General features: G+C 37.2%; 1 pseudogene; it reads right to left on the bottom strand.

Moving 5' to 3' along the window:
• Window positions 1-584: 584 nt before the first annotated feature.
• LOC139708552 (uncharacterized) lies at window positions 585-15,438 on the bottom strand (annotated as a pseudogene).
• Between the last annotated feature and the right edge of the window lie 5,046 nt (window positions 15,439-20,484).

The following is a 20,484-nucleotide window of genomic DNA, read 5'->3' as shown; positions in this document are numbered from 1 at the left end:
TACTCTGCTAAAATTTGTATGCAAAAACAATGCTACTCAAAGAGATCATGTATGTGCTTGTAATTCAGAGTTTACGGTATTTGCCATATTGGAGAAATCTTTCACAAGAACGAGAACAAACTCATAAATGTAATGCAGCTCACCCTATTAAGCAAACTCCAAATAAAACAATATGAACATGTAAAATAAATTGGTATAAAAATGATGTAGCATATATGATCCTGAAATGGAACCCACTTAAAACATAATAATAATAATAATAATAATAATTTTTTTAAAACAACATACAGCTATTTGTCTTCCCCTTATCATTAAGTTAATTTTTACCTTTAAGTGAACATTCTACCTCTTATTAAACTGGTAGAAGGCTCTAAAGGCTTTTACTGCCCCTTTTTCATCGTACTTGCTTCCAAAAGATTTAAAATGACCCACAGAGCTCATGCCTGTGTGGGATACTATGAATTGAAAATCTAAAAGAGATTTTATATCACAGGTGAACAGCAGATACAAAACTCTTCTGCTAACACGCTTGCTTCACAAGAATGACGAAACAGTGATTGTTTCAAAATTGATGTACCGTAAATTCTTGATTAGCAGCACATACTGACTTTAAGAATTGCATCTTTTATATTTCTTGGATTATGGATATGTATTCATACTAAGAAGATATATTTCTTTTTTGTTATCACAACAGTTCAATCAATCTTTACTCTGCTTAAATATTTTATGTAAGAGCATGCTCTCCAAAGACACCACAGTAGTACATGTATGTGCTTGTAATCGAGTGTTTACCATTTTGCCATTCTGGGGGAATCTATCACAAGAGAATTACAAGCAGAAACACCATCCAGCTCACGCTAACTGAACTCCAGATGATACAGTGGGTAGGAAAGGTATGGGAATCCACTAACACATGATTAATATAATCTTTTTTTCAACTTACAGATATGTCTTCCCCTAACCAAGAAGTTAATACCAGTCTTCAGCTGAACATTTTCTCTACTTCTTATTAAAATGGTAGTAGGCTCTGAAGGCCTTTACTGCCCCCGTTTCTTGGGCACCTGCTTCCACCCCATACACCACAGTGTCCAAGATCACCCACATGGCTCGAGCCTGTGCTGGATACTCCAGATCAAAGATCTGAAATATCTTATAGCACAGGTCAACAGCAGATACGAGGTTCTTTCTCTCAAACACTTGGCTCTCCAGAATGACGAAGCACTGGATTGGCTGGCAGACATTGTTCCCTACAGCCAGGACGAAAGGCTGGTTCCTCCCATGGTCTTTTCGGTAGGCCTCGAGACTGGTTCCTTCCTGCAAATGATAAATATTAAACTGCAAATGTCGCTATGGCAACTAGTATACCTCCGCCATAATGCATGATTCTCCTAATAGGTCTATAGTACATGTGGACAATGTGTGATTACATTTTCACAAAATTGGCAAAAATTAAAATGACGTTTGTCACAAATGTGTTGAATGTTCACCTTCCTTTAACCTAGGTTTGATTGGATGAATAGGAGAGCATGTATTTGGGGATTTAAGGACTTTAACTTGACTTTGACCCATTCATAAGTTTATGCATTAAGTAATTTTCAAGGTAGGGAGAAAAAGTGCAATTTCTGTATTGAACAGTAAATTGTTACCATTTTCATCTGGCCTTTGACCCTAAGATTCATACGATAATCACTGTCAGGCAGGACATGCATAAATATGTAGTAAGTTTCAAGATAACTCGAGCCACTTCCGAGAAATGGAGGAAAAAGCTAATTCAGCACTTTCACTTGATCTTTGACCTTTGAGGCAAAAAAAAAAAGCAAAAAAAAAAAGAAACTTTCCAGAGAATCTCTATTGGGTTATATTTGCATACACCAAGTGTTTAAAAAAAAAAATAATCCTGCTGGCATTGCATAAATATGAGGGAAATAGTAAAATTTTGAAGTGTTGCCTTTGACCTTTGACCCGTGACCTTTGACCCCATGAACCCTAAATTCTCTAGATAATCACTGCCAGTCAGTACATGTAAATATACTATGTTCCATGAAGATACCTTGAACAATTTCCAAGGTACGGAGAAAAAAAGTGAAGTTTTAATATTTTTACTTGACCTTTTGACCTTTGACCTCATGACCCCAAACTTTCACTAGAGAATCTAAATTGGGTAATACATGTATACACTAAGTTTCAAGAAAATATCTTCAGGCATTGCATAGATATGGTGGAAATAGAGAAATTTTACATATTTGACCTTGACCTTTTGACCTTTGACCTGGAGCATGTGCACCCAAAAGTTGATAGGCACAACTTCACCCCCTAATACACATACATGCCAAGTTTGATTAGGATACCTCAAGAGGTTTTTAAGTTACGCTGTCTACAAAATTCATTACGGACGGACGGAAGGACGGACGGACGGACAACCCGAAAACATAATGCCTCCAGCACCACTTCGTGGCAGAGGCATAAAAAGTACATCTTATCTTATGGCTCACAAAGTCTGAAAACGAAGTTTGCTGTTTCCTCCACTATACTGGAAAGAAATAGTTTCAATCAAAGAATAAAAATCTGCAAGAAACGACTACCATCAATAGTGATATGAAACATTTCATTCCCGTGGTGATATTTTTTAATGACTGATTTCAGTCAATATTGCTTTAGGTTAAAACTCTGCAACACATCACACAAATCTTTGTGATTAATACTCTATGCATTTTCCTTCCCCTGTTAATCCTATATATAGTTTAAAATTAGGGCCAGCGAGTTCTGGTACGTGTAAAATTCAAATGGCTACATTTCTTACCATCATAAGCGCGATTCAAGTTCACATGCCAGGACCCTATTACATAAAACTTGACATCAGTAATACGTGAAATATAACTTTGACAACTAAGCTCTCAGGCAAACAGATGTAAACATTTTAGTAGCACATAACAGTTACTGGAACTTTTTATTCAATACACATTCCTTTTTGATGAAGCATCAAAGTGTTCATGTCTTGACTTGATACGTGGAGTTGATCTTGCTGTATGGAGATGTGACCCATGCTAACACAAAATTTTTCAATTTTCTTCACTAATACTGCTTTTGCTACAAACATTTGACATACCTTTTGGCAGTCGATGAAACACTCCAATGACTCTTGGGAAGAGGCTCTTCCCCTTTTGATGACTTCTTGCCCGGGAACAGATGTGACAGCATAAGAAAAGCCAGATTTGCCTTTTCCTCTGTTAGTGGAGTACACAAAAGTCTTTATTAGAATATGAAAGATTTTACGCTACATATGTCTTCACACCATAAATCAATCCTGGCATATTTTCAATTCACATATCAGCTTTATATCTCTCCAAATTCAGGGCTTATTTTATAACCAGTGGGCGATTGGGGGCGAATAAGCCACTGCCACCCCTTATTTGGTTGATAACACATTTTTAGTCATCACACGCAAAAAAAAAAAATTCAACCACAGCCCCTCCCCCCTTTTTATGCTGCTATTTTTGTGTAGTAATACAAGAAAATGCGGCAAAATTTTTGCCCGCCTCCCCCCCCCCCCCATCCCTTTTAAGAATCCTGGATCGGCCAGTGATGACTTAAGATTATTATGCAGATTTGCAGACATGCACACTGCTCTTTTATGGAAGAATTGGTGGTGTGCTGTGTGCTGTGTATTTGGGAAGGTGCCCAAATGTAGGTGGGGGCTACAACAAAGATTACAAAAAGGTTAATGTGATGAGCAACAATAGAAGCCACGAGCAGCAGTAGTTGGAAGTAGCTTGATTCCAGCACTTGCCTCGGTGTCAGATGTTGGAAAGGGCACAAACGACCCTTGGTGCTGTTTTTACTAATACACCATTTGGAAGAATGCAATGGAGTAAAACACTTCTATAAATCCTATTACATCTACATTATGAGGGATGATGAAGTGTATATCACATCATTTTAAAATCAAATATAATGTGTTACCATGAACTAGGGGACGGGACAGTTGGGTGACTTTGGACAGGAATTGTTTTACTTACATTTTTTTTTTTGCTGTTGGTTTTTCTGCAAATATTTTTGTAGGTTATGAAAGGGGGATATGGAATATTTGAATTACTGCACTTCTCTTGTATATTGCAAGCAGCAAAATAATGTAAGTGAAATTGTCTAAACTGTCCAAAGTCACCCGCCTGTCAAATGTCCCCTAAGTCTACAGTATCTATCAATAATTACACACCTTGAGTGAAGTCCTCATCACGTCTTTCTTGTACTCCGAATTTCACCTTCCACCCTGGAGAAATTCTATTCCCATAGTCCAGAATGCCAAGATGATACTACTGGCCACTTTGTGAAGGTCCCCCTTTCCATCAAATAGCTTGTTGTAATCCTGCTCAATCTGCAAAGAAACAAGAAACAACAACAACAAAACATGTTTTTGCAGTTATTTTGTTTTTTGTCTGTTAATTTGCCTGTTAGATCTTGAATTCTCACCATCTTAGTCCATTGTGTATGTTCCCAACACACACTGTGCCTTAACCCTATGTATTCCAGAGGGGAGGGGGAGCTTAATTAGCCCCCCCCTCCTAACATGGGGGAAAAAAATTTATCTACAGCATGCAGTCAAATTGTCTCCTTACTCACACATCAGCAAGAGACCTTTAACCCCCATCAAATCTTACCGTAAGAAGCTACATGCATAATAAAGATGATGCACAAGAAACCTCATCTATACCCCATCCCCCCCCCAAAAAAAAAAAAAATAAATAAATAAGTAAATTGCTTTTGAAGAGAAACAGAAATGGATATTCAGACAAGCATTGATGATATCAATATACATGTATATTTCATATTAGATGATTTCTTACATTAAAAAATATATATATATATTTCATACTATTCTATGGGTAGGAAGGCAAACATACTTCATACAATGTTATCTATAGAATATGTACAGATTTTTTTTTTTTTTTTTTAAATTTTGCACGCTGTGATTTAACAACAAAAATCAGGCATTTGTGTGTACATGCAAATATGGCAAACACTGAATGCAATAATTTTGTTCATCTAGATTTTGGTAGATATTGGACATGATAATAAAACCCCTGTGACAGCTTACAATGAGGATATAACATGCACCTGCCATTCACAATGGGGACGTAACATGCACCTACCATTCCAGGAGAAAGAAGGTGTGGAAACTCAGCCAGCACTTCAGTCACACACGGCTTGTTCTTTGAACTTCTCGGCAGGTTGGAATGTACAAAGTCCCTTCTATAAGCTGCTGTCTGCTCCATCTTGGCCACAACGTCTTTGTGAGGGGTGTCATGACTCTTCAACCATTCGGTCGTAGCTTTCATGTCTGCCAAATCTGATACAAATTATGGAAACTCATAATAACAATCATTATTGAATCAAGCCTGAGAACAAATGCATAGCCTTAATGTTCATCCTAGCATTTTCTAGCTTTAATCCTGAAAAAGGGGGGGGGGGGGATATAGCCATCCCACCCATCTCTGACCTATAAACCTCTGAAATAGCCCAATATTTTTGTGTTAGGCTGTATGCATTATCAGACATCATTAACAATATTGCTTGGGCTGCTAATTCTCCTAAAAGTAAACAAAGTATAAGAACAAGGCATATCATAATTATAGTGCATATAGAAATATTGCCACATTTTACCCAAGTCACGCTGATTTTTCTATAACTTGCACTTCCCCTTAGACCCAGTCAAAAATTACTCTTTAAATGGGTTTAAAAAGTTAGTACTAACATTCAATCAATACAAAATTTATATTTAACCCCAAAATGCAATGAAGTCACTTTTTTCAAGCCTTGCTAACAGACCCAAGGTGGAAAAATTATGCAAATGAATAGATTGTTGTAGGTAAATCTACATTTAACTCAATTGTTTACTGCTTGATGCACAGAAACAAATTTTTTATACAGGGCAAGTATTTCTCAAGCCTGCTTCACTTTACTTTGGAGATAATTGGCTACATTTGTAAGCACATACCATAATTCATCTGCAATGATGAGGTTGAATCCTCATTGGAAGAACTTGAAGTGGTATCCTTAGGACTGCCAACCTTGGCTTTGTCTTGCTTCCTGTCTTGCTCTGCTGTTTTCCTTCTCAGGTACTTCAGCCGGTTTTCCAGCCTACCACCTGCTGGAAGTTTGGTACTCCCTTTCAAGTACCACTCCTCCTTTAAAAAAGAAATGAAATAATATTAATGAGCAAGAAGAATGTCACAATTAAAAGAGTTTATATGGTTATTTTCACAGTAAAGGGAGTAATTTTTTTGTTCTGACAGGGTCAAAATTTCTGAATGTGTTTTGATATATATTTAGACTGAATTATAACTAAAAATGTCAAAGTTATGGATTTTTTGTTCCAGAGCTTGAACTACAAGCAAAACCTTGAAAAATATGAGTATGCAAAGTATGAAGAAGTACACTTGTAACTCATGTATCATAAAATTTATCTAAAATACCATGATACATGTGCATGATATATTGTTCAGCATGCATTACTGAGCTGTTTGAGAATGCACATGGGTTTCAAATTTACAGCTGTTTGAGTGTAATGATACTCAGATTGGTAAATACATTTGTAAATATTTGTAAGAATTCAATCTCCAAGGCAATCATTGTTGTAATACACATATTAACATTGTAAGATGAATGGTCACGAACTTGACATAGGAAATTGGTTAGTAGTGTTTCAGAGACTTCAAACATGCTAACACAATACTGTATGTATTATCAACTAAAAAGACACAACACCAGGTTTAAAAGTACTGGGTAAGCATGGTAAGAGTGTACAAAGCTAAAAATGCAACAGTGCTATGTTGTGAGGTTAAAAGGTCATTGACACAGAATTCTCATGGTAAAGCATGGTAACAAGAATAGCATCATCAAAACCCAAATGCTGACAAAGCTTTTTCAGAATCAGTGACAGAAGGAAGCTAACTATTTATGGTAATGGTGCGAGATCATTAATCACAACATCTCTAAATTCAGAATTCTTTTGACATTCTTTGTTTCTATTTTTGTTTATATCTCAACTAAGTCCATTTGGGTTATTTTCACTAATTGCTCTTCATAGAGAAACAAGTAAACTGATGTACAATTGATTCTTTCTCCTTGTAGTATAGTGCAAGGGAACACCTGTACCCAGTATCTTTTAATAACTAAACCCTGTTTTAGATGAAACATGAACCTTGAACCAATAAGCCACTTAATACTTTGCCCACAAACATGGTAAATTTTAGCAATTTATCATAATCCTGTAGTACCTGTACACATGCACTTATGGACAGATGTTGTTAAAATTGCTCCTAGCAAAGAATGAAATGTCTGCACTGTACATGCATGTACAGCTAGGCATCCACAAACATTTTCATTATATTTCTGAAGCCTGTAGTAAGATCAGCATTAAATTATATATATATATATATATATATATATATATATATACATATTTCTACATGTTATTCATTGATTTTATTCCAAAGATATCATTTGTCAATAGTTATCTGTCAACTTGGGTTGTGTCTTACGAAAAATCAAATGACTGCTAAGTCAGTAATTTTTAAACTGTCTACTCACGTCTCCATTGCCAGCTGGATCTTTAAGGAAGGGGAACTCTGCAATGATGGAGGAGGCCATTGCCCCCTTCATGTCAGGGCCAGGTCTGATGACAAAAAATATGAGAATTGTAGTGAAATGTACATAAATCATTGCAAATGCACATGTGATACAATTCCCACACAAAGCACTGTGGTGTAGTTGAGCATTCCCCCCCTCCCCCATAAAGTATATCCTATTAAAGCTTGTACATCATCTGCATTAACAAAAAGAGGCTAGTTTTCTCAGCACCAGACCAGGAACCTACAGGGAATCCCTACAAGGGTATCAAAAACAGGAAAAATCTGGGGGAAAGGGTATCAAATTGAGATGAATGATTATGTAATCCTTGAATAAATTTACCACTTAAGGGTATTAAAAACCAGACATTAAACATGATTCTCTGTTCATGAAAATGGAAGAACAGATTCTATTCAAGCACTAGGAACAGTGGAGAACCTGCATATCCAATTATGGGTATAGGCCTAAATAAAAAAAAAAAATATGAGTCATAATGATACTATCCTTGGATAAAATGACTTTTAGGGTTATCAAAATATGGAAGATCTTACACATTTCCCAGTCTAGGGTATATAAATAATAAGATTCCTGAAGAGGGAGAAGAGGGTTTGGAAATGAATTGGACATGAGAAATTCACCTACGTGAAGATACAACTTTAGGTAAAAAAAAAAAAGGTCTTGTAAAGTGAATGTGATTATTTGTTAGAAGAAATGAGAAGAGAAACAAAAAGAATAGGAATGCAAAATTAACACAGACAGAAGCAAGGTAATATTAGGATGCCATTGCAAATGGTAAAATGTCATTACCTGAGGCCATGCAAGTCTACTAGATGCTCTGTACACATATTGCAGATGACACGAGTGTTGTGTGGCGTGCAGACTTTCATTCGAGTTACTTCCTCTAACGTTTTCCTCCCTTCCAAAGATTTCTTCAGAATTTCACCCACATCCTGTAAAATATTCAAGATTGCATGAGTTTAAAAAATGGTGTGTGTGTGTGTGTGTGTGTAAACATCATGATACAGGAGGCAATTCATTTTTTCTGGCATATTTCAACTTCTTTCGAAATATTAGCTAGAAGAGAATCTAAAAATTATACAGTACATGTAATTTCAATTGGTTCTGCGTACAAGTACTATAATCAGTAGCATGATCAGGGCTCAAAATAATAAGTAATTAGCACCAAGAATGGGCTTCCCAGCAGTGAATGACTATTTTCAAGAGACTTTGACAATAAAAAAATAAAAAAAAAACAGAGTCAATATCATGACACCTCTGAATTCTGGTGTGATTTGAAATTCCAATGCTTATATATTCCTCCTCTACACACAACATAAGAAAGGCTGAATCTTAGAAAAATTTGCTCATATCTATACTGTGCATGATGGCAAAAAAAAAAAAAAAAATTATTTTCACAAAGTACAGATGAGACACTATATACATGCACATACACTGTATGTAATAACATGAGTACATGTATATCAATATGACTAAATGAATTACATATGAAATGTGAACTTACGTATCTTACTGCTTTCTGACGTTTGAGTGGTGGCGGTGTATCACTGCTGCTGTTCAGATCCTGAACTACAGCTGATGAGCATGATGGTTCTTCTACATCTACTGGGATAGTTGAAGCCTGGGAAAGGTCAAAAGTAACTGATTCCATATCTGACAGCATCAGATCATCAGAAACTTCAGATGACTCCCAGCCCATCTGCATGTCTTTGAGTACAGATTCTGCAGCATTATTTGCTTCGTCCTATAAGGATGAAAATACACCACTCAAAAAGGGTTTAGCAATTCAACAGCAATGAGCTTACAATCATTCCTTTTTAATAAATCTTACTTGACATTAAAATTATTGGAATGAGTGTACAGTTGCCAGCACTGTATCCTCATGCACATTATTTTTACTGATACTTACACACTTTTGAGTTATAGTGCAAAATCAAATCAAGACAGTAATTTTTGGGTTGAATTACAGATTTGTGCATTGTGGAAAGTGATTCACAGAGAACTGTTTCCCCTCCATACTCATGATCATTGATCTGATAACAATGCCAATCCATTATGCAAAAATTTTGTACATGGTCACGCACAAAAATGTTGTACACATTCCATGATTTCAGTATCATTAAAAAGGGAAATGAACTGACATTTTAATTGATGTAAACAATGCAATAAACAGAGAGATGTACAGCATGAAATCAAAACTGAAGTGCATAACTTGTATGCCTGGAAGAAGGGTGCAAGCCCTGCTCACAACCAAATGTTATGATCTTGGTGTCCTCTTAATAAGAAAAAAGATGTTCTTTCCAGCCAGCTTAATGACAATAAATGCTAGTCAGTGAGAAATCATAAAAACTGAATGTATCTTCTGTTCCATTTCAATAGGTTTATCCTGTATAATGGTCATTAGTTTACAAACAAAAAAAAAATAAAAAATTGTACCACGGTACTTACTTTCCTTTCATTTGATATACCAGTACATACATGTATAACTTTGTGTAGAAAGAAAGCACAGAAGTTTGAAATGGTTAAATTGAAAAATTGAAACTGAAGTGAGCATGTACCTGTAAGTTATTTTTGAAGTTTATTACTTTGGTCTAGTGATCTTTGTTGCAGTTATGACAGCATGTATCTGGTAGGAATGTACCACTGATGATCTGCACTATCATGACTCTTCACTGCATGGACAGGTCTGTGTTCAAACAGGTCTTCAGGATTAAGCAACTGTAGAGAATCCAACTCCTTTTCTGATGCAACAAAGGCTTGAAAGTGATCATGAAAGTACTTTGTTTTCCATGGCTGGATCATTAGATACAGTCCATCTTGCTTTCTCATAATATAATCAATCCTTGAGAAAGATGGTAGTTCACCACACCAGTCAGTCAGTAACATGACATTGGGTCTGTATGTGTATCCATAGAATGTTACTTTATCACACAATTCTAGTAAGGTATCAGGTTCACAGCTCAACAGCCGACATACTTCTACCTCGCTCTCAAGATCACAAACTTTGACAAATTCTGATGTGTGGATGTATACACATTCGCTGTTGATGTGTTCTTTCTTGAGCATTCTGAATGCCTGTGCTTCCTGGTGTTTACGTGCAACTGTCTTGGCGATGTTCTTGTAATTATTACAAGTTTTCGCCCACTTTTTCAAAGGCTTGTGCTTTCCTTCTTGCCTCATACAAGCATACTGTGACAAAGGGCCCAGCTGTCTGATTGCCTTGGGATAGTGGAGGAGGTTGTGATGCTTGGGGAGGAGATGGTTATCAGGAAACAGTTGCAAATATAACTGATGATGCTCATTAATCCTTGACTGCAAGTAGTAGGTGACAGCAGTACTAATGTTTGGTGCTAAGACCAGTTGGTATATCTCCAGAAGAACTGTGAACAACCTCCAGTACTCACATCCTTCTTCAACTTTATCTCCCACAATCAGGGGTAAGAACTCAGCAAGACAACTCATCTGTGAAGCCTTTTGACCACTTGGTCCAAATGGATTGCTAAGGTGACTTTGAAGGATGGGGCTGGGCTTGTTTGCTTTTTCTGTTATACCATAGCTGAATGACTGAATACGACAGTTCAGTTCATCAAGGCTAAATCTTCCCTGATTTATGAGTTCTGAAAGTACAAGTTTCATCTCGATTGGAAGTAACCCTTCTAGGAAATCATGCATCAGGTCAGGAGCATAGTTTTGCGACACATGGTAATAGCTCAGTGTATTGAGAGCACACGACCTCCGAAGTCCCGTTTGAGAAACATCATTTACACTGATATCATAATCAATGTTTTCTTCAGTACGGAGTAACCTTTGATCAACAGCTACCTGTTTTCTGCATATTGCCTTGAGTGCTTTGCAGAACCGGCAAAAATAGTTGGCACTAAAACTTCCAGCAAAGCCGAGCATGGTATTGAGAGCTAAGTTATCACCGACTGCCTGGAAGAGTCGGGGACGTACACGGCCAGTGAATCCATCTGGACTATTAATATGAAGACCTTCTGTGAAGAGAACTTCAAGGTCATCCGAAATACGCTGAAGAACAACATTTACACCATATTTGGATACCAAAGAAGATTTTGCTAGAGCAACTAAAAGGACATTTTCCAGTTTAGCTTGGTATTTCTTGGGCAAAGAAGCAACAGTAACATAGATACCAAGAAGTTTGTGTTTCCCTTTCTTTGAACCTAGGGGGTTCGCTGTCTCAAAGTCATCATTATACAGCAACAATTCTATATCCACACAGTCTTGGTTTCCTTCACAAGCTTTGTAATATGATCCATCTCTGTAAGTCTGAAGCACATCTTTTTCGCCAGCAGTGTCTTTTTCCTGAATGATGACTGACATATAGCCTGGTTGTTCCAAGAATACTTTCAGATTTTCACCGACTGGCACGTACTGAAAAGTTTCTTCAACTTGTTTCTGCTCAGTCCTTCCAGTATGTGTATTCAGACATTCTTTGTATACATTGCCAAAAACAATTTCTTCTGGCTCAATAAGAACATTACAGTTGCGGGCAAATTGGTTTTGTTTATGCCGAGTAGATAAACTGAAATGCTCAAAAGGATCTTTCACCATGTCAAGGACTGACTGTAGAGTGTCAATTTGATCAACTGAGGGTTTGATATCCTGAGATACGTCCTCGATGATGGGGGCTGACACTTGTTGAACTGCTTCAATTACATTAGTGAGCAGCTCTTGTGTGTCACAAATTATACTTTGCACTGTGGAGGATGGCAGGGATGAGCTTTTAAGTTTTGCTACATATTCAGAAACAGACTGTTTGATTGCTGATGAAATTTCCTCTGTGGGTTTTTCATTTGGAAGCACTTCTGACTGCTCTGATGCACTTTCATCACTAAAAACTGTGTTTCCAACAGAATCTCCATCACTGACATTTTCTACAATGGAATCATGATCTTGTTCCAAGTGCCGCTTGTAGCTGTAACCATGATAGAATGTTTTAAAACATTCTTGCACATGACACACAAGTTTTGTTTTGGTCTTTGAGTTTATGTTGTGGATCTTTAGGTGGTTCCACAGGTCCACACTTCTTTCAAAGGATTTCACACATTTGCAACATGCAAACATTTTTGCAGGAATGATTTTTGAGATGTCCTTGGTCACACACTTGCCTGTTTCTTCCATTTTTCGAAATGGTGAACAAATTTAAGCCTTGGGCCCAATTGGGAGATCACATCCTTCACAAGACTTGCATCCAGCAGCTTGAATGCTGACAGGTCAATGCCACAATCTAAAACAAAAGAAAAAATATGGTAAATTCTATTTAGGAAAAAAAAGAGAAATGAATGATAAGTTGATTTGCGTGCTTTTATACAATCCATACTGTAGATTATCATAAACAGCAAAAAGCATTACTGTTCAAGTTTGTTACCATTAAAAATACTCAAAATTGCCTTTTTGACATCCTTGTCATTTCAAAAATCATATGAATTATGATGCTGTTTTTCAAAATTGATTTGTGGTCTCCCCCTGCCCCCCTCAAAATATTACATCAACAATTTTCTTGGTTGATATAACCTCATGAAATGTATCATGTATTTTTGTTTTTAATTGTCGAGGTAGGCCTACAATTTTGTACATTTTTTGGAGTAATGCATGATTTAAATAAAAAAATTGAAATGTCAAGGCACTGTAAAAGCACACATACCGTACACACTAAACACACAAAGAAACACACTTCAATGAAGACAATATACAGTACATACAATATGCAACTAGCCGCTTTCCCCTTCCTTTATAGCCATTTTATAGCTCTTTTAATCTGGATAGGAAAAACAAATTGTGTGCGATTAGATTTTCTTTAAAGGGATTTTTTAAGTGTTTAAAGTCTGGGCAGTTTGTATTTCTAGTGGAATTCAGGGTATCACGCAAGCCCAATTCCCCCCCCCCCCCCACGTCAATGGTACAGTCAAGGACATGTCATGGATACAAGCGCTGGCAAGAGTGGTGCCTTGACTCTGTAATTTTTATACAGGTCTGGCCAAATTTGCATAAATTTCTGAATATGCAATAATTTCAACTCCAATGAATAAAGTTCTCATGATTTATTTCAGGATAGATATGAATATTTGGTTGAAGAAAACACACTTTTTAAACTTTAAAACATAAAAAAATTAATTGGTACCAGATTTTTTTTTTTAACCCTGTCTCCTAATAGCACATAACATCCTTTGAAAAGCTCCCTCTATCACGATTCTCAAAACTTCAAAATCTCAACAACAAAAAAGAGAGAAAGCAAACATGTGTATTAAAGGGGTAATATAAAATAGCAATATTTGACAATATACCCTTTACTTTTATGGATGGATTCAAGTTACATGTTGGTAAACCCCTACAGCTATCAACTGCTCATTAACTCACTGATCATAATACATGTATGTAAGAGGATGTCAATCATGTAAGTCACGAAACTGCATAGTTGATGTCAAGTTCAACCTTGCTGTGTTCGTATCTATTTCAGATCATGTATTAACATATTATTTGAGGAAAGTGAAGAACGATAAGGGTTTATGACCATAGTGTAACTCCAGTAACTTCTTCCAAAAAGAGAGTGGTAAATGAATGTATACATGTTGAACAGCCACCCATTTTTTTTTTTTTTTTGTTGTAAAGGCTGATTAGGTAATTATCTTTGAAAATTATAAGCTGGATAAGACTTAAGTTGTTGCACAATAGTCTACTGAGTCTGAAGGAAAAGATAGCAGACAGCTAGACAATAGGGTCTACAGGATGTAACTTACTAGTACAATTGTAACTCTAAGTTAGAGTTATATTCTTGGTCTACATCATTACATGTATTTAGTTGGAAGGTTTCAAACTGTGTCTGTTCAGCAGATTTTTGACATTTTGGAAATGTGTCTTGAGGTAAATCTAGCCAGATTCCCAAAATGTCAAATTCCACAGAACAGACACAGTTTGAAGCCTTTGAACTAATATGAAAATGATGTAGGCCTAGACTCTACTGCATTATTTCACCTCTTTGACATTGTTACAAAATGTTGTAATCTGTGCATCCAGACCTCACACAAATCAAAGGCAAGCCAAGGCTTCAAGCAAACCAGAAGACAGTAGAAATACCATACTGTCAGTAGACAGTAGTATCTAGACTAGGCCTATAGCATAGACTATAGATTTCTATCAACTTGTCCTACTCTATACTTGACTATAGCCTATGAAGGCTTAGTCTGACAAAAGTAGATCTAACACAGGGCTGCACACTAACCCATTTTTTCTACTGGTCCGGCCTGTCCATCGGACCAGTAAGTACCCAGTCTTTCCATTTTTTACTGGTCCATTCCTGAAAAAGTTACTGGTCCGACAGTGATTTTTACTGGTCAGGGACCGTCGGACCAGTGCCAGTGTGCAGCCTTGTCTAACATTTAACAAGTAAACGTTAGGCCTATCAAAAACCCTAATCTAAAGTACGGTACTGTACTAGTTCTTGCACACATGCTTATCACGATTATGCCGAGTATTGGACCTGTGTCAGTGACTAGGTCGAACATGGGCCAAGCGGCCGGCCTTTGAAGAGCCAGCCGCCGAGGGCCGGCGCCGGCCGCCGAGTACATACGCTTGAAGTGCAAAGCCAGCTGCTGTGCGGCGCAGGCAGGGTCAACTAGTCGTAGGTACCACTTCCGAACGGTACCATCAACTAACTTGAAGCACCTACATTATTGGAAACAAACATACTGGTAATTTATACTTACTTTTAAAGTTGGGGATTTGGTCAACAAGACCCCATTGACGCAGCAAAAAAGCAACTTCGCTGTCCGCCATGCTTCGTGCTCTGTCAACACGATGTCGCGTCGAAGTACAGTACAGACTACTACTATACTTTATATGTAGTTGGTATGCATGCACGTGCGCGCGCAAGTGTAAAAATGACCCACCAGTCATCCGCGTGTGTCCTTTTTACACCTAACATAGCAATATCGCGACTGGGCTCGCCTGGTACAGTGTAAACAGCGAGAGTGTAAAATGCAGTTTACTCCGAGTTGAGTAAGATAATGGAGCAAACCTTACTCACGAAGAAGAGCAAAATGAAAGTATGTAAATATTGAGTAAAGAGGGGTAAAAAGAACGAGTTTGCTCAATAAAGGCGAATTTACCGCTGTTAAATGTTCAATCTTGCTCAATATTGAGCACTCTTGAGTTTACTTTAGCAAAATTTTACTCCATGGATTTAGAGTGTAATGTTCCTTCCAGAATCTTCCAGAATCTTCCAGATATTCTCATTTAAAGGGATGGAAAGTATTGGTGGAGATGAGGATTGTGCTTTTAACCTTTTTTGCCAGATACCAAGAAACCACTTATGAAGTGCTACCAGCGCAGAGCATACCATTCTAAGAGGGATTCAAAGTTCATTTTGATGAAAATCGGTTTTAAAATGACTGAAATATTTTTCGACAACAAAGTAAAGCAAGGCAATACTAATAAAAAGTGGGTCCCACCTTGTATTAGGATTGCTTTATTTTGGATACCTCAGCTGATTCAAAACCAATTTTCATCAAATAAACACTGACTTCTTCTTGGAAGCACATGCTCTTTCGTATTTTGTAAACGTTGTGTATCCCATAATGTACTTCGCGCCTTCTATTACAGTAATTTACTGTAACATTTGCCTCCGAAAAGAATATCACTAATGATTCCAGGAATTTACTATTTACCATCTTTGATGGAGGCAAAAATTCGGCCATTTATTTTTTTCGAGATACTTAGAAACCACTGAGCAAAGGTTTTAAAAAGAATACAACTCTAAAAGGAGTTCATAAATTCATTTGGATGAAAATTGGTTTTGAAATTGATGCAAATGTCCAAAATAACGCAAACCAAAGTGCTCTTGGTAACAATTGGGTCCCACCTTTTATTGGGATCACTTTGTTTTGGATACCTCAGCTATTTCAAAACCAATTTTCATCAAATAACTTTGAATTCCTCTTATAATCATTATGCTCTTTCATATTCTAAAAGACGTTTTTCATTTATCTTAAAAAAGTCATGATTCAAAAAAAGTTGGAAACCTGAATTTCCATCTCAACTGAAACTGTACCAACCCTTTATATATTTGTCAGGGTTAGTTTGTGAATGGAAAAACAAGGGGCATTGTGATGAACTTTGGCATTTCGGAATCATTCATTAATTGACAATTTATTCGTATCCATAACGTTCACTCGAATTAATATGCATCCTTATCACTTTTCCTCCTTTTCCTCTTGAACAGGGCGTTTTCTCATCAGTGTTGTCGACCGCGAAGCGTTGTTTTACACAGTTTTAACCAATTCGACGGCTTCTGAACCTAGTTGGAAGGCTATACCCCTAGGCCGTAATATTAAGGACATCGATCACATTGTCGTATCAGGTGAAACCCTCTACGTTTTTTCCCAATAGCTCTTTGTCATCCCACACTTCAAGCAGCAGAAAATCTCCTACAATGTGCATTTTGTGCCAGAGAAATCGATGTACTCTATGGCCATTCTTCCTCCGCAAATGTGATGTAAAGAACAGCTTAAACAGCTTAGACGGCGGCGCTACACTCAGAGTTTGAAAATCTTCTAAAATACCAAGGAGATTCAAGAAAACGGAATCATTGTGGTCTTATTCCCTTTGATCCCATGCTTGATAGCGACACTCAAAAAAAAAAGACGTGAAGTACGTACCGCACGTAGGTAAAGGAAACCAAAACCCAAAAGGAAATGTCGATTGTGTGAAAGCAGCAACATTGGTAGAACCAGGGAGGTGCCCACCTCCCTGGTGCCCACCTACTTGGTAGAACACATCGGTGAAAGTCTAAGGAACATCGGACAGTCGATGCATAAGTTATTTATTTTTAAAGTTTTGGTGTTGGAATCCCTGGATGAGGAGACTACTAGAGTTTATGGCATCTGTGTGGACAACAATATAAAGAGCTAGAATGTCGCTATGGCGACTGGTATGCCTCCGCCATAATGCATGATTCTCCTAATAGGTCTATAGTACATGTGGACAATGTGTGATTACATTTTCACAAAATTGGCAAAATATTTAAATGACAAGTTTGTTACAAATGTGTTGAATGTTCACTTTCCTTGACCTAGGTTTAATTGGATGAATAGGAGAGCATGTATTTGGGGATTTAAGGACTTTAACTTGACTTGGACCCATCTATAGATTTATGCACTGAGTAATTTTAAAGGTAAGGAGAAAAAGTGCAATTTCTGTATTGAATTAGTAAATTGTTACCATTTTCATCTGGCCTTTGACCCCAAGATTCATACGATAATCACTGTCAGGCAGAACATGCATAAATATATAGTAAGTTTCAAGATAACTTGAGCCACTTCCGAGATATGGAGGAAAAAGCTACTTCAGCGCTTTCACTTGATCTTTGACCTTTTGACCTTTGAGGCAAAAAAAAGAAACTTTCCAGAGAATATCTATTAGGTTATACATGCATACACCAAGTGTAAAAAAGAAATAATCCTGCTGGCATTGCATGAATATGAGGGAAATAGTACAATATTGAAGTATTGCATTTGACCTTTGACCCATGAACCATAAATTCTCTAGATAATCACTGCCAGTCAGTACATGTATTTATACTATGTTCCATGAAGATACCTTGGACAATTTCCAAGGTAAGCAGAAAAAAGTGACTTGACCTTTTGACCTTATGACCCCAAACTTTCACCAGAGAATCTAAATTGGGTAATACATGTATACACTAAGTTTCGAGAAAACGTCTTCAGGCATTGCATAGATATGGTGAAAATAGTGAAATTTTACATATTTGACCTTGACCTTTTGACCTTTGACCTTGAGCGTGTGCACCCAAATGTTGATAGACACAAGTTCACCCGCTAATACACATACATGCCAAGTTTCATTAGGATACCTCAGAAGTTTTTAAGTTACGCTGTCCACAAAATTCATTACGGACGGACGGAGGGACGGAAGGACGGACGGAAGGACGGACGGACAACCCGAAAACATAATGCCTCCGGCACCACTTCGTGGCGGAGGCATAAAACGAAGGAAAATTCAGCATGCTTTCACTTTTCCAGCATGATTAAAGAACACTTGACTGACCGCTTTCAGAAAGCAGGGGGAATAATTACTACTCTTAACATATGTAAGTATCATGTTAATGGAATGTTTAATTTTCATGAAAAATGAATTTTTGCGGAATTCCCTTTATAATTATTTTAAGTTTTCACAACTTTTGCATCGATTGTCCGATTTTCCTCAAACTTTCACTGATGTATTCTACTAGTGTTGCTGCTTTCACTCAATCCAAATTTCTCTTTGGGTTTTTGTTTCCTTTAATAAAGAAAAAAAAAATATTAGTAATTATAATAGTCATATTTACCCAGGGTAGCCTCTTCAGTGTTGCCACTACTCTTCAAATGGGCCCTGTCACTTACTCTTGCATTGTCAGGTATACACACCTGTACACCTGGGTCAAGCAAGAGGGACGTGGTGGGTAAAAATACTTAGTCCAAGGACGTAAACACTTGGCTGTCTCACAGATTATAACAAGACAATGCGTGCACGTCTCACTGCACAATGAACAACCACTCCCTGAGGAAGACTGTCTTTCTGATGGTAATTAGGGCCTACTTTTAGCCATTCCTGCTCATGCACACACGATGAGCAGTACATTATGGTAAAAGCACGATGATGTGCGAATAGAAATTACACAAAAATTTGTGACCTGAAAATCAAAATCACTCAGCTGGACATGTGGGGAGCTTAATCTGACATAAGGAAGCACTTTACTTGAACAGTCATTGTTGTGAATGTACATTATACGGTTTCTTAAAAGTCTGATCTGCTCATAGTGGATTGACCTGGATATTGGTCATGTTGGTGGACTTTCTGATCGTTAAGCATACAGTAAAGGCATTTGAATGGGGAAAGCTTCCATAGTCCAGAATGTTCTTTCACCCTTCGATTTAATGGCATTGCCTACAATATAATACATTTAGCTGCTGATGCATGACAATAGAAGATGCTAGAAGTACCTGGCATGCTAAACCACGACACTCCTGAATTCCCGTCAGACACATGTGTGTATGCCTGTGTATGTAAAACCTGCTTAGTACTGTATTCTGTTCGTGTATCAATACAGGCTCTGAGTCGATACATTTTACAATTAATGTTTAATAGAAGTGCATGGTCAGGTGTTTTGTGTTAGCTATTTTAAGAAATGATGTCATGCACTTAAATTGACAATTAGTCAGGGTAAGTGGAAAGGTCTTGAATTTGATGACCCGACATTTGCTCACAATGCGCAGAAACTTCTGCGTACGCTGAAGAGATCAAGTGCTCAAGTTCAAGTGCTCAAGTTCATATTTATTCGTTTTTTCCACAATACATAACACAAACATAAATCTCACTTTCTTAAGTGACAAAATCAATGCATACAATTGTACAGTGAAAACAACAATAATAGCACAAAAAAAACTAACAGTATCGATACATTGCAATAGTTGCTAAGACAACGAAAGTGAAATAGTTTTCGATATAATTATGCACTGTGTGAAAAAAAGGAGGGACCCACTAAAAAGACAGAGCTTGTAGAGTGTGGGCCCCTCGTTATTAGAAGTCCGATGTAAAAATTGAATTGAAAACAGCAAAAAATCCGCACAAAAAGTTCGTCACAAAAAAAAGTTTGGCAGCCCACTAAGAGACAGACGAACAAACAGTTATACATAGAACAACTACAAACAGAGTAATGAACATGCAACAGGACTGGGACAGCAACAAGACTACTTGTAGGAGGAAAAACAAGAAAAAAAACTGACATGACGACACAAGAGGAAACAAGACTATAGCGTGATAAAG

Source organism: Diadema antillarum, unplaced genomic scaffold (genome assembly GCF_040938485.1).
Source record: "Diadema antillarum isolate AM-2024a unplaced genomic scaffold, OU_Dant_1.0 seq00001348_RagTag, whole genome shotgun sequence".
Classification (NCBI taxonomy): Eukaryota; Metazoa; Echinodermata; class Echinoidea; order Diadematoida; family Diadematidae; genus Diadema; species Diadema antillarum.
Note: the sequence above shows the minus strand (reverse complement) of the source record. Positions and strands in the feature narration are given on the sequence as shown.